At 42.6% G+C, this 23,359-nt stretch overlaps 1 protein-coding gene across 6 annotated transcripts in view; it reads right to left on the bottom strand.

Moving 5' to 3' along the window:
* The window catches only part of LOC101023645 (supervillin), a 275,253-nt gene that overhangs the window by 191,947 nt on the left and 59,947 nt on the right, over nt 1–23,359 (bottom strand). For all 6 annotated transcript variants that reach the window (XM_021943146.2, XM_021943147.2, XM_021943148.2 and 3 more), the window contains exon 2: nt 6,532–6,632. The gene's annotated coding sequence lies outside the window, so the exon portion shown is untranslated. The remainder of the gene's footprint in view (nt 1–6,531; nt 6,633–23,359) is intronic.

Here is a 23,359-nt window from a genome sequence, read left to right as displayed (position 1 = left end):
ATCCATCCTGGCCAATTCCAATAGATCCTTCTGTCCTCCTGTGACTACTTGGTAGGACTTGACTCTGAGCCTGAGTTCAGTGACCTTGCACTCACTCTCCTACTTCTCCTTCCTCTCTGGCTGGCCATTCCTTCTCAGTTTGCTTTGTAGCTCCCCTCTCCTATTCTACCTCATCCTGTGCCTCACGCTCTCTCTCTCTCTCTCTCTCTCTCTCTCTCTGTTTTCATCCTTTCCTACAGATTCACTTATCATCTAAATATTATCTCCAGGCTGGATTACACCTCAGAGTTCCAGACACACATTCAACTGTCTGCCTAAGATTTGTCTGGATAGTTAATAGACACTTCAAACTTAATATGTCTACAATAGAACTCTTAATTCTCGAACCTGGCCCTCTCCATAAAACAAAAACAAAACAAAGCAAAAAGAAACCCTCCTAATCTCAGTCTTTCTTCTCCTTCTCAGAAGTTGCCCAAGACCAAAATTCAGAGGTCATTCTTAATTCCTCCCTTGTCCTCACTCCCTAAGTCTCATCTATCACCAAGTGCTGACAGTTAACCCTCCAATATATGTAAGACACACACACACACACACACACACACAACCACATTTACTGGTATAAAATACACATACCATATAATTCACTAATGTAAAATGTATCGTTCAATGGTTTTTAATATATTCACGGAATTGTGCAACCATTAGCAAGTCAATTCTAGTCACTTTCATCATTCCCAGAAGAAATCACAGACCCATAACAGTCACTCGTAATTTGCCACCATACACCCCGAGTCGTAGACAACCGTTAATCTACTTTGTGTCTCTGGATTTGCCTGTTCTGGAAATTTCACAAAAACGGAATTAGACAGTGTGTGTTCTTTGGTGTCTGGCTTCTTTCACCTAGCATGTTTTCAGGATTCATCCATGTTTTAGCATTTGTCAGCATTACATTCCTTTTTAAAGCCGAATAGTATTTTACTGTATGGATATACCACATTTTATTTGTCTCTTCTTCAGCTGACAAACATTTGTGTGGTTTCCATTCTTTAGGTATTATGAATAATGCTGCTAGAAATATTATTTTGTACAGGTATGTTTTCTATTTCTCTTGGGGATATGCCTAGGAGTCGATATATTGGGTTATAAAAGGTAAATCTGTGTTTAATTGTTTGAGGAACTGCTGAACTGTTTCCCATAACAGTTGCTTTGGAAACACGGGCATTCCAATTCTTCACATCCTCACAAATGACTGTCATTATCTGTCTTTGTGGGTATGAAGTGTTTTTTATTGTGGTTATAATTTGCATTTCCCTAATGGCTAATGATAGTAAAAGTCTTCTCATGTGCTTAATAGTTATTAGCATATCTTCTTTGGAGGACTATCCATTCCAATCCTTTGCCCATTTTTAATCAAATTGTCTTTTTATTACTGAGTCTTAAGAGTTCTTTATGTATTCTAGATACAGTCCTTTATGACACATATAATTTGTAATCATTTTCTCCCATTCTGTGAATCGTCTTTTTCCTTTTCCTTTTTTTTTTTTTTTTTTTCTGAGTCAGGGTCTCGCTATGTTGACCAAGCTGGTCTCAAACTCCCGGACTCAAACAATCCTCCTGCTTTGGCCTCCCAAAGTGCCAGGATTACAGGCATGAGTCCCTGTGCCCAGTCTGATATAGTTTGGATTTGTGTTCTTGCCTAAATCTCATGTTGAATTATAACCCCCAATGTTGGAAGAGAGGACTGGTGGGAAGTGATTGGATCACGGGGGCAAACTTCCCCCTTTCTGTTCTTGTGATGGTGAGTTCTCAAGAGATCTGGTTGTTTAAACTTGTGTAGCACCTCCCCCTTCTTTCTTCCTCCTGCTTCAGCCATGCAGGCTGTGTCTACTTCCCATTCACCTTCTGCCATGATTGTAAGTTTCCTGAGGCCTCTGCAACCATGCTTCCTGTATGGCCTGAAGATCCATCAGCCAATTAAATCTATTTTCTTTATGAATTACCCAGTCTCAGGTAGTTCTTTATAGCAATGCGAGAATGGAGTAATGCATAGCCCTTTTCACTTTCTTGATACTGTCTTTTGCTGCACAAAGGTTTCTAATTTTGATACATTTATCTATTTTTATTTTGTCACTTGTCCTTTTGGTATCATATCTAAAAAAAATCCAATCCAAGATCATTACATTTATATCTATGCTTTTTCTGAGAGTTTTAAAGTTGTTGCTCTTACATTTAAGCCTCTTACTAATTTTGAGTTAATTTTTGTTTATGATGTGAGGTAGGAGTCCAACTTTTCTTTGGCAGATGGATATACAGTTTCCCCAGCACAATTTGTTGAAGAGATTATTTTTCCCCATTGAATTGTTTTGGCATTGTTTTGTATTGTTTCCATTGATTTATTGAAAATCAAATGACCATAAATAATGTATGAGTTTATTTCTAGATTCAATTCTATTCTATAGAATAGAATAGAATACCAGTACCACACTATCTTAATTACTGTAGTTTTGTAATACGTTTCAAAATCAGGACGCTGTGTCTCCTATTTTGTTCTTCTGTTTCAGGATTGTCATGGCTTTTCTGGGTCCCTTGAATTTCCATATTAGTTTTAGTATCAATTTGTCAATTAAAAAAAATTCATCTGAGATTTTTGACAGAGATTGCATGAAATCTGCAGATCAGTTTGAAGAGTATTGTCATTTTAACAATATTGTTTTCTGATCCACGAACATGCAATGATTTTCCAGTTATTTAGGTCTTCTTTAATTTCTTTCAATGATGTTTTGTAGTTTTAAGGTGTATGTTTTACACTTCTTTTGTTAAACTTATTCCCAAGTTTTTTATTCTTTTTCATGCTATTATAAAATGAATTATTGTTTCTATTTTATTTCGTATTATTCATTACAAGTACATACATAACAAAATTGATTTTTTGTATATTAATCTTATGTCCTGCAATCTTGCTGAACTTACTTATTAGTTTTAATAGTATGGTGAACTCCTAAAAATTTTCTATAAACGAGATCATGCCATCTGTAAGTAAAGATAGTTTTACCTTTTATTTTCCAATCTGGAAGCCTCTTATTTCATTTTTTTGTATAATAGATCTGGCTAGAACCTCCAGCACGATACCGTATTAGTCAGTGTTCTCCAGGGAGACAGAATGAATAGGATAGATAGATAGATAGAGGTAGACAGGAAATGTATTAGAGGAATTGGCTGACAGGATAATGGGAGCTGAGAAGTCCCACAACCAGGTGTCCTGAGGTTGGACAACCAGGAAGACTGGTAGCCTGTCTCCATCTAAGTCCAAAGGCCTCAGAACCAGGGTAGCCAATGGTATCACTCTCAACCTAAGGCCCAAGATCTGAGAATCCTGGGGCCACTGGTGCACATGCCAGAGTCCGAAGGCCAGAGGACCTGGAGCTCTGAAGTCCAAGGGCAGGAGAAGAAGTGTTCCAGCTCCAGCAAAGACCTTTCCCCTGTCTTTTGTTCTATCCAGACCCCCAGTCAATTGGACAGTGCTCACCCACATGGAGGGTGGATCTTCCTCACTTAGACTACCACTCATACACCTATCTTATCCAGAAACATGCTCACAGACACACCCAGAAATAATGTCGTATCAGCTATCTAGGTATTTTTTAATCCAGCCAGGTTGACACATGTATTAGAGTTCTCCAGAGGGGCAGAACCAACAGGATACATATACATGTGAAAGGGAATTTATTAGGGAGAACTGCCTCGCACAGTTACAAGGTGAAGTCCCATGACAGGCTGTCTGCAAGCTAGGGAAGAGAGAAACTGGTAGTGGCTCAATCCAAGTCCTGAAGCCTCAAAACCGGGGAAGCCAACAGTGCAGTCTTCAGTCTGTGGCCAAAGGCCCCAGACCCCCAGCAAGCCACTGGTGCAAATCCCAGAGTCCAAAGGCCAAAGAACCTGGAATCTGATGTCCAAGGGCAGCAGGAGCGGAAGGAGGCATCCAGCACAGGAAGAAGAAAGAGAGCCAGAAGACCCAGCAAGCTGCTTATCCCACCTTCTTCCACTGCTTTGTTCTCGCCATGCTGGCAGCCGATTGGATGGCGCCCACCCACAGCAAGGGTGGGTCTTCCTCTCCCAGTCCACCAACTCAAATGTCAATCTCCTCTGGCAAGCCCCTCAGAGACACACCCAGAAAAATACTTTACCAGGCATCTAAGCATCCCTCAGTCCAATCAAGTTGACACCTAATATTAACCATCACAACACCTAAAATTTACTGTTCACCAATACTGAACAGAAATGGTGAGAATGGATATCCTTGTCTTGTCTCTGAGCTTAGGAGAAAACCTTTCAGCCCTTCACCATTCAGTGTCATGTTAGCTGTGGGTTCTTCATAGATGTCTTTTTCAGGCTGAAGAAGTTCCCTTCTATTCCTAGTCAATTGAGTGTGTGTGTGTGGGTGTTTCTTTTTTTGTTTTTTTTTTTTTTTGGAGTCTTGCTCTGTCACTGGAGTGTGGTGGTGCGATCTCGGCTCACTACAACCTCAGACTTCTGTTCAGGTGATTCTTCTGCCTCAGCCTCCCCAGTAGCTGGGACTACAGGTATGTGGCACCACGCCCAGCTAATTTTTGTACTTTTAGTAGAGACGAGGTTTCACTGTTGGCCAGGATGGTCTCGATCTCCTGACCTCATGGTCTGCCTGCATCGGCCTCCCAAAGTGCTGGGATTACAGGCGTGAGCCACTGTGCCCGGCTGAGTGTGTGTGTGTGTGTTTTAAACATGAAGAGGTATTGGAGTTTGTTAAATGCTTTCTCTGCACAAGACATGCCCTTTGCCTTTGCTTTTCAATCTGGAAGCTTTCTCTATGCCACCTGCATAACTTGCTATTTCTCATTCTTATGGGTCTCTACTTCAGGGCATTCCTGGATCATCCTATTCAAAAGTCCTCACCCATTACCCTATCTTCTCCATTCATGCAACCACAGAGCCTTCAAAGTATTCAGTCATTATGAAATCGACCCAACAGTCCCATATAGCTTTTTTTTTATTTAAAAAAAGTAAACATAGAAATTGAACTTTCTGGTCTGAACACTTGAAACTTATATTCGTTTTATCTGAGATCCTTACTCAGGAAATGACCTTCAGGCCTCTCAAAAAAAAAAGTATCAAAGAAATGAAACTCACCAGATCACATCCAGACAATAAAATGCAGACCCCTGATTCAACACGATTGCTTCCATGCCCCTTCTGAGTTCCTGTTTTCCCACACATGATTACATTTCTTCCCTGCTATATAAACCCCTAGTTTTAGTCAGTCAGGGAGATGGATTTGAGACTGAGCTCCCATCTCCTCGGCTGCAGCACCCAATTAAAGCCTTCTTCCTTGGCAATACTTGTTGTCTCAGTCATTGGCTTTCTGTGCCATGAGCAGCAGGACCCAGACCGAACCCCTGGTGTTTTGGTAACAATTACTATTAATATATGTACATATTCTGATGACACTTCTATTAATATAAACTTGGCATTTGCCAGCACATATTCATAATTTTAGTCCTCGCAATAAAAGTATCTACAAGGTGAATACTATTATGATCATCTTACACATAAGGAAATTGAAAGAGAGGTTACATGTCTTTCCCAAGGTCATGCAGTTTATAAGTGTCAAACCCAGGATGAAAACCCAAGCCACTGAGCTGCAGATACCAGGCTCTAAAACACTTGCTATTGTATCTCTCAATAATTACCTTTCCTTACATGTTAATGTATTAATTATCTATACATGAGCACTGTCAATCTCAGTTTTTGCTGCATCCCCAGCATCGAACACCATCCGTGGCTGATGTGCAATCAATATTTAATGAACAAATGGAACACTGGTCTTAAGATGCCTCACAAGAAAATAGTTCCATGGAACTCTGGTTAGTACTGGCCGCTACACACACCTATCAAGATGCATAAAGCTCATTAGTTCATTTAACTTTAATCCAATGCTCTCCAAACACAATTAGGCATAGACCCATCCTCTGACCCCGGTCCCCACTGTATTAGTGTAGGGAGCTGTGCTCCAGGGAACACACTTTGAGAACTCCCGCTCCAGAGAGGCAGGTCAAATAGCACAGTTTCCAGAAGGGTGCTCCTGCTCCCACTCCTTTGGCTGGCTCTGCTCCTAAAGGTCCTATCTAATTCACACTCCCCAAAAGCTCCCTAATAGCCACAGCTCAGCTCAGAAAGAAAACCACAGCTTTAAGTTTTCCTGTTCTTTCCTGGAGTTCCTAAAGGGCACACTGGGACACATGACCTCCGAGGAAAAATGAAGGCATTTCCAAGCATCACAATGGCTCAGCTCCCCTGTATGTCTGTGGTCCCACACCGCATCACAGTGGCCGCTTTAATCTTCTCCAAGCTCTGGTTTGTTGAACATGATTCAAACAAAATCACCCTTGTGCTTTAACCTCCAAAATCACCAATGTGCTTTAACCTCTTGTAACAGTGCAAGCAAAGTCAATAATGTGTTAACCACAAAAGCGTCATATTTCTTTTCTCAATACTTACCTTAACGCTGATATTTAAATCATGGCTTCAGATGTGAAATGACTTCAAAATCATCCTATGTCAGCTTTTCAAGTCCTCAAGGCCATCCACTCCAACTGTCTCTGAAAAAGGACAAAGTCTCTACTGAAAAATCTAAGAAAGAAAATAGCAAACAATACAAGACAACCACATGTACAAACGAAACTGGATACTCTGCTGTGATTAATTTGCTGCCTCCAAAGAGCTTTTTCCCTCTCAAATACTCATCAACATCAGCAACTACAAATTACAGGCAGTGGTTAAAGTATCTTTTTAAACCTCTTATAAAAAGTACTCAATAAAAGAATGCATTTTTTCCCATTCATCGTAAACTCAGTGAATAAAGTTATTTCTATGCAATGGTTCTCCAAAGCTCTTATTTTTCTGGGAGGACTAAAATTTTATTATTTGGTCTATAAGCAAGAGTCATTTTTGGTAAATATGAGTACTTCCTAAATTCAAATTTAAAATCAGATCCAAATATAGAGATGGCCAGGTATGGTGGCTCCCACCTGTAATCCTGGCACTTTGGGAGGTTGAGGTGGGAGGACTGCTTGAGGCCAGGAGTTCAACACCAGCCTGGGCAACAAAGTGAAACCCTGTCTCTACAAAAAATTGAACAAATTAGCTGAGCGTGGAGGTGCGCTCCTGTGTTCCCAGCTACATGGGAGGCCAAGGCAGGAGGATTGCTTGAGCCCAGGAGGTTAAGGCTGCAGTAAGCCATGTTTGCATCACTGCACTTCAGCCTGGGCAACAGAGCAAGACCCTGCCTTTAAAAAAATTAAAAACAAAAGAACAAATATGGAGGCTTAGGAACAGCATCCTTGTCACAAAGGGACATCTGAGAAAATAAGAAATGGGTTGAAATTCATCACGGAGTTGGATAGAACTAACAAAGACTCAAAACCACAGAAAAAGACATGCTGGGTAGAGAGTCAGGAGACTGGAATAACTCATCAAAAGCATCCAGGGTGAGTGATTTGGCTACGAGTCGGTCTACACCAAGCATTCCAGGCAAAGACGATCTCTGCATTTATTTTCCTCAAAGAGTGAGGGGAAACCCCACCTAAGCTAGAATGTACCAGAGTAGAATTAAGGCAACCATGCATTTCCCCTTGTGGTTTGCCTGACGAGGTGCAATTTGTATGAAAGATGACTCACAAGGTTACAGAGTCATTCCTTAGACTCGAGGGCTGACACTTTGTGTGGCTCTTGATGACTCAGCCTGGGAGAGGTCCCCAACACAGAAGGCTCCAGCCCTGCAATCCCAGACTACAGAGGAAAGCCCCTCGTTTATCAGCTGGTTAGTGGTTAACAAGCGTGGCTTCGGGAAGTCTTTTGTCTTAGGCTATGGAGGTCCATCAGAAGTTCTCATCTCCTCTCTGTTGTCTACTCAGCACTTCCTTGTATTCTTACCGCCGGAAAAAGTCAGGAAAGAATTCACTAAAGCACAGAGGACTCTGAACTGGGCAACAGCTGGCACCACACCAGGCATTGCAAGAAACCACAGCTGAATCCCTTGGCGCTCATTTTTATAAATATTCCGCAGGCAGGATGTCAGAAGCCTGGTTTGTCCGGCATAGAGAGAACGGGGTTCATCTCCAGAAGCCCAGCCCCAGAGGCAACTTCTAGGAAAAAAATCATCTTGTGATGGGTGCGGGGTCAAAGAGGAGTCAGCCCATGTGAAGTTCCCACAAGGTTAAAAAATAAAATAAAATTATTGTCACCACTGCCTGGTGGAATTCAGTCAGTCATGAACTCATTCCTGTAAGCCACAAAGATGGTTGCGGTAAACACAGACAAATTATTGGGTTTAAGCAGACTGTTTTTTGTGCCAACAACAAAAAAATCATTTTCTCTTTCCTCCACAAATCTCTTTATTAATAAAAAGATTTGGTGCCTTGAGAACTGGGCTAGACCAATGTAAGCCTCTCTTTCTCCCCTGGGAAAAAATCCTCCTTAGGGCTCCAAGCTGGTTTCAAAACTCCTTTGCCTGCTTAGGAAAAGGAGAACCCCTTATTGAACCAGCCACAAAAGAAAGAAAAAGAAAACTACTCAAAAAGAAAACGGGCTGGGCGCAGCAGCTCATGCCTGTAATCCCAGCAATTTGGGAGGCTGAGGCAGGAGGATGGTTTGAGACCAGGAGACAACACAGTGGGCAATACAGTGAGACCTTGTCTCTCCAAAAAGTAAAAAATTAGCTGGGCCTGCCTGTGGTCCCAGGTACTCAACAGGCTGAGGGAGAAAGATTGTTTGGGCCCAGGAGTTGCAGGTTACAGTGAGCTACGATTGTACCACTGTTCTCCAGCTGGGGCAACAAAGCAATACCTTGCTTGACTCAAAAAAAAAAAAATTTAAAAGGCAGGGTGGGGTGGCTCATACCTATCATTCCACACTTTAGGGGGCCAAAGTGAGAGGATCAATTGAGCCCAGGAGTTTGAGACCAGCCTGGGCAACATAGCAAGACCCTGTGTCTACAAAAATACAAAAAATTAGCCGGGCATGGTGTTGCACACCTCCCAGCTACTAGGGAGGCTGAGGTGGGAGGATCGCTTGAGCCTGGGAGGTTGAGGCTGCAGTGAGCCATGGTCTCACCACTGCACTCCAGCCTAGACCATAGAGCAAAACTCTGGTGGGGGGAACAGGCCAAGAGAATCACAGGAAGCCAAGAAGAAAGGGCAGAATAGAAACATTCTCATCCCTCCCTCTTCTTAAAGAGAGTGCTACTCTCTGCCCAGACGCTCACGTCTTCTCCTGGCTTATTCCCCTCCTGACCTCCAGAGCATGGGCTCTCAAACTCATCAGTGTGCACAGCAATCGCCTGGGGGCTCCACAACTGTGAGTCCAGATAGAAGAAAATCTGCAGTGAAATCGTGAGCTCAGGGACAAAGGAGGAGTTTAAAAAGCCTGTGCCTGGGTCGGGCGTGGTGGCTCAGCCTGTAGTCCCAGCACTCTGAGAGGCTGAGGCGAGTCTGGATCACAAGGTCAGGAGATCGAGACCATCCTGGCCAATATGGTGAAACCCTGTTTCTACTAAAAATACAAAAATTAGCCAGGTGTGGTGGCACATGCCTGTTAATCCCAGCTACTCGGGAGGCTGAGGCAGGAGAATTGCTAGACCCAGAGAGTCAGAGGTTGCAGTGAGCCGAGATCGAGCCACTGCACTCTAGCCTGGTGACAGAGCAAGACTCCATCTCACAAAAAAAAAAAAAAAAAAAGCCTCTGCCTGAAACTCTTGAGTTCTAGAAATCTGGTTTGCTTAAAGACAAAGGAAAAACCTCAGTCACTAGACAGTAAAACTTCAGAATATATTGACAGGAAAACCCCACCATCAACTAGCTTTCATGCTGTCAGAATCCTTTAGGAAAAAGAAAAGAGCAAGAATACAACCAGGAAAAGGTCCAAATTTAGGGACAGGTTGAAGTTCAAGAAATGAGTCAAACCAGAATAAAAGCAGAAAAGAATTCCAGAGGGGAAGAGGACACCGGAGAAAGGAGAACGAGCATGATTCACGCAGCAGCAGGAGATGCTAGGTAAGCTGGAGGCAGACCAGGAGGGCTTGTCTCTTCCCTCCACGGCTCTCTTGACCTTTCCAAGCCATTTCTTTCCTGACAAAACAAACTGTTACCGACTTTCACCAGGTTATCAACCCCCTGTGCAAAAACTCGGACTAGACTCTGGGACTAAATCTAGACCAATTGCATCTGGAAGAGAGATAGGCCGGACAAAGGCATCCTTTTAGGTTAATGTTTCAAGCCAGAGGTTTGACAGATGGTGCCCATGGAGGTGCCCAAAGTGAATGGATGTTTCTGGTGAGTTTTTGTTTTCATCTTCCAACTTCTAGAACTGATAATCAAATAAACTTTCTTTCTTTTTTTTTTTTTTTTTTTTTTTTGAGATGGAGTCTCATTATGTTGCTCAGGCTGGTCTTAAACTCCTCGTTTCAAGCGATCCTCCCGCCTTTGGTCTCCCAAAGTGCTGAGGTTACAGGAGTGAGCCACCATGCCCAGCCCCAGTGAGTTTTATTCACATAGTGAGTTTTACTCACATACTACCAAACTACTAGAGTAGCAAGTACCTCTAGGTCTGGAGCATTGAGCAGCAACTTATCCCTCTCCACCAAGCAGCCAACAACTTCCATTGCAGACCTCAGGGATGAGGCTGCCATGAGACCCAACTTTTATTCTGGCTTCTTTCTCCAAACTTTTTCCCTAGATGCCTTTAGCAAGGAAAGCTGGTTCTTCCAGACATATTCGCAGCGCCTCGGCCACTTCCTCCCTGTTCTCATACAAATCTTTCAGGATTCAGCCCGGATGCCCCCAGTTTCCAGGAGAGCTTCTCTGACTGCCCTCATCCATCCTCAGAGACCTCCCTGTCTCCTGAATTCATGCCAAACACCTGATCCTGATTATAAATAACAATATGGCTAATTCTCAACCATCAAGGGTTGGATTAGCTACAGGAATAATAATAAGTATAATAATCATCATTGTTATTTGAACATTTGTAAAAAGTAAATAAATAAAATGCCAAATCAACAAACCGTCTCCCCATTAGAGAAGGTCCCCACTGATTGGAACTGCACAGTGACCTGCAGACATCACCGTGTCTGGAATAGTTCCAGGCATCCATCACCCTTCAGATAGCTGCCTACCATATTAGTGCCCAAGGCTTGCCATTCTGACAGCAATAATTCTAGAAGCAAACACATGGATGGGAAAGCCACTAGTAAGTGACTGGACTATCACATGTGTGAGCCAAGTTAGAAGAAATGAACAACAATAAAAGTGGGAAGCTGGCATTAAGAGACAGGGCAGCAGGGATAGTGAGAGGGAGGACTCCCTTCAAAGACCACTGGGCCACGCCTTTAAAAAGTGCAAAGGATGGTTCTCAATGACACATTAAGGCTAGCTGAACTTCATTTTAATGTGGTGCTCGTGTGTGTATGTGCACACACACACACAGAACACTTGGACAAAAGAGAAATAATAGGCCAGGTGCAGTGGCTCATGCCTGTAATTTCAGCACTCTGGGAGCCCAAGGCGGGAGGATCACTTGAGGCCAGGAGTTTAAGACCAGCCTGGGCAGCAAAGCAAGACCCCATCTCTACAAATAATAAAAAAATTAACTGGGTGTGGTGGCATGCATCTGTAGCCCTACTTGAGAGGCTGAGGCTGGAGTATCGCTTGAGGCCAGGGATTTGAGGCTGCAGTGAGCTATGATCGCACCACTGCACTCCAGCCCAGGCAACAGAATAACACTCTGTCTCTTAAATAATAATAATAATAATAATATAAAATAATAGACCATTTTAAGAGTACTAACCATTGGCCCATTTTGTTTGTCAAGAAAACTATAGAAGATATTGTGATCCTAGACTTGTAATGTTTTTACACAGTAAGACAATATCTATAGAATGGTGAATGTTGTTCCAAGTACTGGATTTTTCACTAAGTAAACATTGGTAGTTTCCACTATGAAGAACATATTAGATTTGATGGTGACAACTTTTCTGCACTTTACCTCTCAATCAACAGACACTTATATTTCATTTTTATTTTCTTTTGAGGCACAGTCTCCCTCTGTTGCCCAGGCTGGAGTGCAGTGGCGCAATCTCGGCTCACTGCAACCTCCGCCTCCCAGGTTCTGGGAATTACAGGTGTGCACCACCTGCCCAGCTAATTTTTGTATTTTAGTAGAGACAAGGTTTCACCATGTTGACCAGGATGGTCTTAAACTCCTGACCTCAAGTGATCTGCCCTCCTTGGCCTTCCAAAGTGCTGGGATTACAGGTGTGAGCCACTATGCCCTGGTTGAGAGATGCCTATATTTCATATGGATTTTTCCCTCTAAGATCAGACTCGGTTTTCGTCAGTAAGACTCTTCTCCTGCACTGGATGTTTTCAGTGTTTCACGGGCATGAGTCCCATGCTCAACAAAGAGATGCGGAAAGACTGACAAGGAGGCAGTGGGCAGAGCAGCCATTGGTTCTCCCAGTGAGTGCGGCTGGCGGTCAGCACATCGGCAACTGCAAGAAGATGCTCACAGTCAAAATAGCAACTGACGCCAAGGGCACATCAAGGAGAGGGAGCTAAAATAAGCACCGCAATCCTCCCTGGTGAGATCCAGAAACTCCACCACCCCCCTGTCCTTGGTGATATCTTCCTACGGGACACGTTCCCCATTTGATGGGCTTTATGCTGCCACTGGGTGACCTTCCCATGTATCCCATGACACCACAGTTCCCAAAAGGAAACATCAGGTCCTCGTACATTTTTTAGTACACTCCTGCAAACCCCTGGGAGATGTTCTGCTTCAGGGATATGGGTATTAACCAAAATCACAAGTGGAAAAATTAAGGTAACAGGCAGAATTCTCAACTTTAAGAATCTCTCATACACTTTCTCAAAATGTATATTCATAATTTTTTTCAAATGTATGTTTTTTTGATGGCTCTTACCACTTGCTTAATAGCAACCAGAAAATGAATAAATAAGTAGCAAACATTGAAGAAAAATTCAGGTTGGTGTGTGACAGATACATGCATGTGTGAATATGATTTTATATTGTCTATAGCAGAAGATCTTTTCTGCCTACCTGGATTCGTCCTCAGAAAACTCTCCCTCTCTCCTTAATTCATGCCAAATGCCTGATCTTGATCATAAATAACAATTATAGCTAATTCTCAGCCATCCAGGGTTGGATTAGCCACAGGAATAATAATAATAATAATAATAATTGTTGTTGTTATTTGAACATTTGTAAAAAGTAAATCAATAAAACGCCAAATCAACAAAACCATCTATCCATTAGAGAACAGTCAATTTTGTATTTGGTAATTATATATAGATACGCATACACATGCACACATACATATATGGATGCATACATTTGTATATATGATGATAAAACCTATAATGAGCTAAGCTGTAAAACAGAAAAACAGAGTGCAACATTTCAACATTTCAGTGTGCCTCAAAGCACACCATGATTTCCTCCAATTGTCCTCAAACCTGAAGAAGTTTGCAAATCATATAATCACATAAGTATATTTTTACAGAAAGGTCCAGGAGACACGATTCATGTAGCCACCTCAATAAAAAGAGAACTAAGAAAGAAGCAAGGGCTCATGCCTATAATCCCAGCACTTTAGAAGACTGGGGTGGGAGAATCGCTTGAGGCCAGGGTTCAAGACCAGCTGGGGCAACACAGTGAGACCCTATCTCTACAAAGTTTTTTTAAGTAAGCCTGTAGTGCCAGCTACTCAGGAGACTGAGATGGGAGGATCTCTTGAGACCAGGAGTTCGAGGCTGCAGTGAGCTGTGATTGCCACCACTGCACTCCAGCCTGGGTGACAGAGCAAGATCTTATCTCAAAAAAAAAAAAAAAAAAGAGGTAAACCGTGGTTTCCCCAGCAGCTCGCAGTAGAGTCAAAGCAATCGTGGTATCTCGAGGTATGCTGATCCTTCTCTGGACTCCTGAATCCCATACAGTTGCAATCCAGGCAGTTCAGCACCTGGCGAAGGCAAATATTTTCTATTGCTCTCTACTGACTTCACAGGTGCACATTTTCATGAAAATAAATTACTACACTAGGTCTTGCTCTTTTTTGTCTAGGTGGACAACAAATACCAAACTTAAAAACCTACTGCTGGCCAGGCGCGGTGGCTCATGCCTGTGATCCCAGCACTTTGGGAGGCCGAGGCGGGTGGATCACGAGGTCAGGAGATTGAGACCATACTGGCTAACAAGGTGAAACCCTGTCTCTACTAAAAATACAAAAATTAGCCGGGCGTGGTGGTGGGTGCCTGTAGTCCCAGCTATTTGGAAGGCTGAGGCAGGACAATGGAGTGAACCCAGGAGGCGGAGCTTGCAGTGAGCCGAGACTGCACCACTGCACTCCAGCCTGGACAACAGAGCGAGACTCCGTCTCAAACAAAACAAAACAAAACAAAACAAACCTACTGCTATGCAAACTATGTTTGGTAAGACAAATATACACTAAGAGATCCAGTTCACTCTTCAGACTCTCTGTCTATCAACCCCCATAATGGAGGAAAAAAGGGAATGCGTCCTGATTGATTCTGGATGACCTTCACCTCCTTTCTCATGGTTTAAGTGATGCCTTCTGGATGCATGTTACCGAGGGATCCTCCCTCCTTAGCCTCCCAAGAGTAGCCAGCCCTACAGGCGCATGCCATCATGCCTGGTTAATTTTTTATTTGTTATAGAGATGGGGTCTCACTATGTTGCCCAGGCTGGTCTCAAACTCCTGGCCTCAAGTGATCCTCCTGCCTCAGCCTTTCAAAGTGCTAGCATTACAGGCATGAGCCACTGTGTACCTGGCCTACTCCTAACCATTATGCTCTGATGTTCCACTCTTTCAAAAAATAATACAAAAGCTTTCAGAGAGGTAAAAAGGTTTTCACAAGATTTCACAACATCCTTCATAGTATCTCCAGGATAAATCTATATGCCTTTTAATAAGCATAGAGATTTGCACCTGACTTCTCTGCCAGGGGCAAAAGGGATCTTTGTCACTGAGAAAGCCCCAACATAGTTTTATATCCCACACCTAAGGATACCTTTTTGCCTGGAAAGACATGATAGGGATCTCTCCCTAGATCTGCGGATAGGAGTCCACCGCCTCGTACAGACGACCAGTGAGCCTGGTACACTTACGCCAAGGTCTCACTAAGGGTGGGTATTACCCTTGAGCTCAGTTTTACTTAGTTTGCTACACCCAAGTGAAACAGATGTGCACTTAGCATCTCCAGAGTACAACACACTGTGTTATGTGCAGAGAAGGAAAAAAGAAACTCAGGCAATAGTGAGGCTAGAAGGACTTTTAAGCAAAAGTAATTTGAAGTTCTAAGTAGAAGGATGGGAACACAAAATTGAGGGAAGAAAGGGGAAAGTCATATTCCGAGGTTTCTCTTCAAGGAGGAAAATCACACTGGGCATGATATGGTTTGGCTGTGTCTCCACCCAAACCTCATCTTGAATTGTAGCTCCCATAGAGTCCATTAAACTTCTTTCCTCTATAATATCCCGGTCTTGGGTATGTCTTTATTAGCAGCGTGAGAAAAGACTAATACAGAGCGTTAGTGCTTGAAGGCTCTGAAGGAGCTAGGAGCTCTCACATTTTGCTGGTTGGAATTCAAAAAAGCGGCACGGGTCCTTTGGGAAACAGCCGAGCAGGTGTTTCTTCCTTTTTTCATAAAGTTAAACTTGCCATATGAACCAGCAACTCCACACCCTATGTATTTACAGTGAAGAAGAGAAAGTGAAAACTTATGTTTCCAGAAAAATCTACTCATAAATGGAACCGGAGTTTTATTCATAATCACTAAAACGTGGAAACAATCTCAAAGTCCTTTGGTGAGTGAATAAGCAAACTACAGCCATACAATGGAACACGACTCAGCAACAAAAAGGAACTGCTGTTGACACACAACAACGTGATCAGCTTAAGCGCATCATGTTAAATGAGAGAAGCCAGACTCAAAAGACATCCTGTGTGACTCCATTTGCATAACATTCTGGAAAAGGCAAAACTATAGGGATAGAAAACAGCAGTCGTTGCCAGGGTTTGGGGGCTGAGTGTGGGGACTGATGACACAGGGGCAAAAAGGAACTTTTTCAGGATGATGGATATTTACATCTTGATTATGGCGGTGGTTACACAACGGTATGGGCTTATCAAAACAGACCTGGGCCAGGTGCAGTGGCTCACACCTGTAATCTCAACACTTTGGGAGGTTGAGAGGAAAGGATCATTTGAGGTCAGGAGTTCAAGACAAGACCGGGAAACATAGTAAGACCATGTCTCTACAAAAAATAAAAATAAGCCAGCAGTAGTGGTGCGGTGTGTACCTACTGTCCTAGCTACTCAGGAGGCTGAGGCGGGAGGACTGCTTGAGCCCAGGAGTTTAAGGATGCAGGGAACCATACCTGTGGTGCTGTACTGTAGCTTGGATGATGCAGCAAGACCCTGTCTCTCAAAAAAAAAAATAAATAAATAAACTGTACACTAAAAAGAGGCAATTTTATTATATATGAGTTATATACCAATAAATCTGACTTTCTAAAAGTAGCTCAGAGAAATGATGCCAATAAAATCATCTCATGGAATAGGGCTATTGCCATCTTCTAAAGGTTCTACAAACCATGTATGTAACTTCCTTTACTAACTCCCAGCTCCAATTTCTTCTCACCCTATATTTACAGGAAGATTATTAGTTATTTATTTTTAGAAAGTAAAGCTCCCTTAGTCATATAACATTTCTTAAAGCAACCTCTTGAGTGTTTAGATAATAATGGGAATTATCATGTATTAAAAATAGAGGAGTGCTGTACTGTAGCCTGGGCACCAGAGTGAGACCCTGTCTCAAAAAAAGAAAAAAAAAATAGAGGAATATGGGGCTGTTTCCCCTCATGCTAAGTATGCACCTGCTCATCACCGAGGAAAGAAGGCAGAAAGGGTCCAGTAGCTGTCTGTCTATACAGATGAGGCCTACAAAACCGCTAACTCACTGACATAATCAGGTACTACGATCCAAATGTTGAATTATGTTGAAAGTAAGTCAAGGTTACTGCTAAAATCTTCAGGCAAGAAGTAAAATCTAAGATAGTTTTTTTTTCTTTGAGACGAAGTCTCACTCTGTTGCCCAGGCTGGAGTGCAATGGCGCCATCTCAGCTCACTGCAACCTCTGTCGTCAGGGTTCAAGCAATTCTCCTGTCTCAGCCTCCCAAGTAGCTGGGACTACAGGCACATGCCACCACACTCGGCTAATTTTTGTATTTTTAGCAGAAACAGAGTTTCACCGTGTTGGCCAGGCTGGTCTCGAACTCCTGACCTCAGGTGATCCACCCAACTCGGCCTCCCTGAGTGCTGGGATTACAGGCGTGAGCCACTGCGCCGGCCAAATCTAAAATAAACCTTGACTGTCAAATGGCAAACCTTTAGTGGGGCAGAAAGATTTTTTCAAATCACTGTACTATTGAAAAAACATAACTGCACTACGATTCAGTCTACATACCCAGACCAAAAACAATGTGAAGGATTCTGGTTTTTTTCTAGAGTCAGTACTCCTGGTTGCCCACGTGTGCTGAGTACTGTTCTAGGCACTACAGGTACAATGATAAACCAATGTCCATGTCTCTATGGAGCTCACATTCTCTTGGGAGTAACTGACAAATAAATAAATGAATGGACAAATATACGCATTGATCCCTAAGAGACTGAACGTCAGCTGATAAGAGCAGGGAAGGAAAGGTAGACTAAGAGGATGGGGGATTCTGTTTTAGATAAAGTGGTCTGTGTCTCTGAGGAGCTACCATTTGAGCAGAGCCCCCAGAAGAACTGGGGAAGAAGGCTGGGGCACATCTGCAGGGAGAGTTTCACTGGGGGAAAGAACAAGCGCCAACTTCCACCTCTTGAGATGAGAGTATGACCGGTATGTGCAAGAAACTTGCAAAGTGGCCAGTCTGGCTGGCGTGCAGAGAGTGAAAGGAAGAGAGCCTGGGTAGCCAGCAGGAAGTGTTGGTCAGTGATGGCTGAGTGCTGGCCACACAGGCTCTGGGGCCAGGACTTTGGAGTTTATTCTCAGAGTTTCTAGAAGCCCCAGTTGGATAAAAACAAGAGAGTGACATAATCTCAACTTAGTTATAAAGACTCACTGTAGTTGCTCTGAGGAAAACAGACTTTGGGGAATGGGTAGACAGGAAAGTGGATGAGAAGAAGCATGGAGCTCTATAGGAGGCCCCCACAGCTCTACTGACAGAGACGATGGCCCTGGGCTGGGAGGTGACAGTGGAGGCAATGAGAAGCAGCCAGCCTGGGTCACTGAGTGAACGAAGGTGCCGTTGATGGAGATGGAGATCGAGACGTTGGGATGAAGCAGGTTAGCAGCCACCTGAATTGCTGGAAAATGTATTGATATCACTCTCTGGGAGTTAGTGATGTGATTTAAGATAAAGGAAAGCTGTCGGTCATGGTGGCAACGCCTATAATCTCAGCAGTTTGGGAGGTTGAGATGAGAGGATCACTTTAGCCCAAGAGTTCAAGACCAGCCTAGGCAACTCAGGGAGACCTTGTCTCTACAAAAAATTTAAAAATTAGCTGGGCATGGTGGTGTGCACCTGTAGTCCCAGCCACCTGGCAGGCCGAGCAGGGAGGATCACTTGAACCCAGAAGGTCGAGGCTGCAGTGAGCTATGATTGCACCACTGCACTCCAGCCTAGGAGATAGGGTGAGACTCCATCTCAAAAAAGATAAATAAATAAAATAAAAAGATAAAGAAAAGGTTAATTTGACCCCGACAGTTTTAAACCTTAAGACTTTAAACATTTTACAATGGAAATAGTTGACTCAGGACCAGTTTAGATATTAATTTAATCTTGCGATAGCATCTCCACCAACTAGGCCACTGACTGTATACAGCTAAGAAATGGATTTCTGTGAGAAGCGATATATTCCATTAGAGAACTTTCCAGGAAACAAAGATTTCCAGTGAAGCTAATGAAAGCTTCAAAGCTTTATAAAATAGATCATCAATGCTTTGAAGAGCCCCTTTATTTAACCCTTGCTAAAACAAAAGCATGTCAGCCAGGCTGCAGAGTGTGGGTATTTTCTGTCACATTTCTGCGACGCAAAGGCTTAGTCTGATGGGAAAGAGAAGTCAAGTTACAAGAATCTTTAATTGGTTTACATGTTAAAGTCTTTTGTGCAAACATCGTTTGTTTGACATAATCCATATCAAAGTATTTATCGGCTTTACAGATTATTTTCTTCAGCTGTCCTAAGATTTATAGGTTGAGGAAACTCTGAGTTTTACGAAGCTGCATTTCATCTAGAAAGAGGCCAGAAACAACAAGAGAATGTAAAACAGGATCGAATTGATCCCTGCAAGTTAGAGTGAAGTGCAGCGGCAGGAAAGCCAGCAAGGCTCAGCCTCCATATTATACGATTTTGTACACATCCCAGAATCACATCTGTTTCATCCAAGACAGGAATCGTGCCCAGGATTCAAAATGGAAGGGAAAGTTTACATTGTTTTGATTGGAATAACTATGTCTGGCTAACATGTGCTTCTTCCAGGAGTCCATCAACTCCTCTATTTTCCATCTTTTCCTCCCGCTTTCCTCCTATCCAACCCTAAGAGCAACAGCAGAGTCTGATGAGGGACCGGATCAAAATCCACTTTGGAACACCAGGCGCAGAGACCCCAGAGACTGCAGGCACCGACTTCACTTTTCATCTATTTCCTCTGTTAAGGAGAAAATGTTTCAATCCAGCTGGAACCGTCTAAACCTTGAACCCATCTTAAAAACTTCATCTGCTTTTCATTTTTGAAAATTTTACTCAAAAGAAATTAGCTCCCCAAAGTAACCTTACTTATCCACCCTTCCATTATCAGCCAAGAGAAAAATCTCCTTTTAGTCACGTAGCCCCGGGATAGATGCCTTCAACAACTTCCCAATGTTTCCTTTCAATAACATTTTGGAAATCCTTTATTGGTTTTCCCAGGTGTTTTCCCACCACACTACATCTCTCAGGATATGCTTTGGAAAGATCTGTTCTTAAAAGAAAATTTGCTGTTTTGCTCTAAAGTATTCCTTACTCAAATCTCTGAACTTAGTGACTTTTCCCACAGTATCAACTATTCAACACAGATTTTTCTGGCTTATTGTTTTAAGATGTCAAGGATGCATTCTGCTTTTCCAAACTGAAGCTGGGACTTCCGATCACACATCCCCTCCCTTCCTACACTAACCAGCTGTTTCTGCCTCTTTCCAGAAGACAGCAGGATAGAGGCTGTATACTCTAGGCTTCTCCTAGATCATCCATTCAGATATTTACCTTATTTCTTTCCAATGGCTCCAGACATATCATCTCTATTCCTGTTTTTTTAAATCTCCAAGTTAAACTATACACATGGCCACACAATGTCAAACCCTCTGCCAAGACTGAATTAGTGTGGTTTTCTCTTTGGACTCCTCTCTAATGACCTAAAGATGTATTATATCTGGATTCTCAGAGGTCTGTAAAATATTAATCCCTATGATGTAAAATGCTAGAAAATTGGGTCAGTCTGAATCTCTATTATTAATCCCGCCTGCTATCATTTCTCTGTGAGGTTCTATAATACATTCTGAAACTGTCACTGACCAGAAATCCCAGTAGTTGCTGACCCACTTAAGAAGCTAATGAAACCTATAGGCTCCCTTTCCAGAAATATCCCCAAACAAAATGGTACCTGCAATTGCTCTTCTAGACCAGGGTCAGCACACTGTAACCTGTGGGCCAGATCACTGCCAATTTTTGCCAATAAAGTTTTATTCGAACACAGCCATGCTCATTCATTTCTGTATTACCTATCGCTGTTTTCATGTTCCAGTGTCAATGTTGAATAACTAGAGCAAAGACTGTATGGTCCACAAAACCTGAAACATTTATAATATGGCCCTTTACAGTTTGCCAATCTCTCCTCTAGAGTGTTAAAACCAATGACGTCTAAGACAATAACCAGAAACGCCACCCTGGATCACCTAAGCGTAGGAGGTTGAGGCTGCAGCGAGCCGTGAGCATGCCGCTGTGCTCCAGCCTGGGCGACAGAGCAAGATCCTGTCTCTAAAAAAAGAAAAAAGAAAAAAATAGAAATGCCACTCTGGGTGGCTTTGCAAAGTTACTTAACTAAATCCAATTTTCCTTAGGGTAAAACTTAAGTAATAAAATTACACACCTAAGTGCCCAGCATGGTGCCTGGTATTCAGTAGGCAATTAATAATGTTTATTCCTTCCATTTGCTATGCTCCTCCTTGTGCTTCAGTACTAGGTACAAATATCTCCTCCTCTCTGCTGCACTTTCCCTGCAAAGTGGGAAGTTCCTTCCTCTTGGCTCCCTAAATCATTTTATCACTGCTATTCTATGTTCTCTTGAGCTACTCACTTATCTTTCTTAGAATTTAGAATGTGGCTTCCTCTGGAAAAAATTCCATATATTATTTATTTATCTTTGTTTCTCCAGTGCCTGGCACACAGCAGGATCTTAGCAAAATTTTTGTTTGTTTGTTTGTTTGTTTGAGACAGGGTCTCACTCTGTTGCCCAGGCTGGAGTGCAGTGGTGTGATCTCGGCTCACTGCAACTGCAGCCTCTCAGGTTAAAGCAATTCTCCTGCCTCAGTCTCCCGAGTAGCTGGGATTACAGGCACCCACCACCACACCCAGCTGATTTTTGTATTTTCAGTAGAGATGGGATTTCACCATGTTGGCCAGGCCTGTCTTGAATTCCTGATCTCAGATGATTCACCCACCTTGGCCTCCCAAAGTGCAGGGATTACAGTCATGAGCTACTGTGACCTGCCTTAGCAAAGATTTCTTTAGAGAATGAGTGAAGAAATAAATCTACACTAGGAATATTCTTATTCTAAAAGATGCTGTGCAATGACCATTAATTATATGTTAGTAAATAATATCAGATATTCCAAGCTGAGTTTCACAAATAGTGAATACTTTTTTTTTTAATCACTGACTTAATGTCCTAACTTGCTATGTATTTGTATTAGTCCATTTTTACACTGCTATAAAGAACTACCTGAGACTGAGTAATTTATACAGAAAAGAGGGTTAATTGACTCACAGTTCTGCATAGTGGGGGAAGCCGCAGGAAACTTAAAATCATGGCGGAAGGCAAAGGGGAAGCAAGGCATGTCTTACATGGCAGTAGGAGAGAAAGAGTGAGAGCTAGGAGGGAACTGCCAAACACTTTTAAACCATCAGATCTTGTGAGAACTCACTATCACAAGAATAGCATGGGGGAAATCGCCTCCATGATCCAATCACCTCCCATCAGGTCCCTCCCTAGATGTGTGGGGATTACAATTTCGAGATGAGATTTGGTTGGGGACACAGAGCCAAACCATATCAGCATTACAGCAGTCTTGCTAAGCAGCAAAGGACAGGGTTAACATTTCAACCATGTGTAGGTACCAAGAAGTTCTTAGACCCTAAGGAAGTAATAACGGCTCTTGTTAAAACCCAACTGTAGAAAATTCTCTAATTAAGCCTCTCATCTTTGAATGATAATGCAAAGTATGATATGCCTTGTCTGTAACAAGAGCCTCAATTTAACATTTCTACTAATAGTGATACCCTTTAGCATAAATTTTTTTTTGAAAAGGTGGGGCCAAGCACAGTGGATCACACCTGTAATCAGAGCATTTTGGGAGGCCAAGGCAGGAGGTTCACTTGAGCCCAGGAGTTTGGACCAGCCTAGGCAACATAGCAAGACCTGATCTCTAAAAAAAAAAAAAAAAAACTAAAAATTAGCCGGACATGGTGGTGTGCACCTGTGGTCCCAGCTACTTGGGAAGCTGAGTGGGGAGGATAGCTTGAACTTGGGAGGTTGAGGCTGCAGTGAATTGTGATCGTACCACTGCACTCCAGCCTGGGTGACAAAATGAGATTCTGTCTCAAAAAAAGGTGGTGGGGTGTTTCTTAGCGTTTTTCATGGGTTTGGTTAGAAAAGATTCATTCATTCAAAAAGGAATGAATTAGTCACCGATTGAGGCAGTGAGGAGACAACAGCAAAGCAATAAAGTTCCTGGCCTTACTGTAGTAAAATAAATTAGCTTAGAAAAATCTCAGAATTAATGTTGACAAGAATCTTCTTGGAGTTATTTATATTCCATAAATTTTCCATTATATTATATTCCACAAATAAATAAGAATGTCTCGCATTTCCAAACTAGAGACAGGTCTCCATTTGGATTGTTTGCTATAGCTTGCTGTAACAAATGACTATG

Source organism: Papio anubis, chromosome 11 (assembly GCF_008728515.1).
Source record: "Papio anubis isolate 15944 chromosome 11, Panubis1.0, whole genome shotgun sequence".
NCBI classification, from domain to species: Eukaryota; Metazoa; Chordata; class Mammalia; order Primates; family Cercopithecidae; genus Papio; species Papio anubis.
This window is presented reverse-complemented; position numbering and strand designations above follow the sequence as displayed.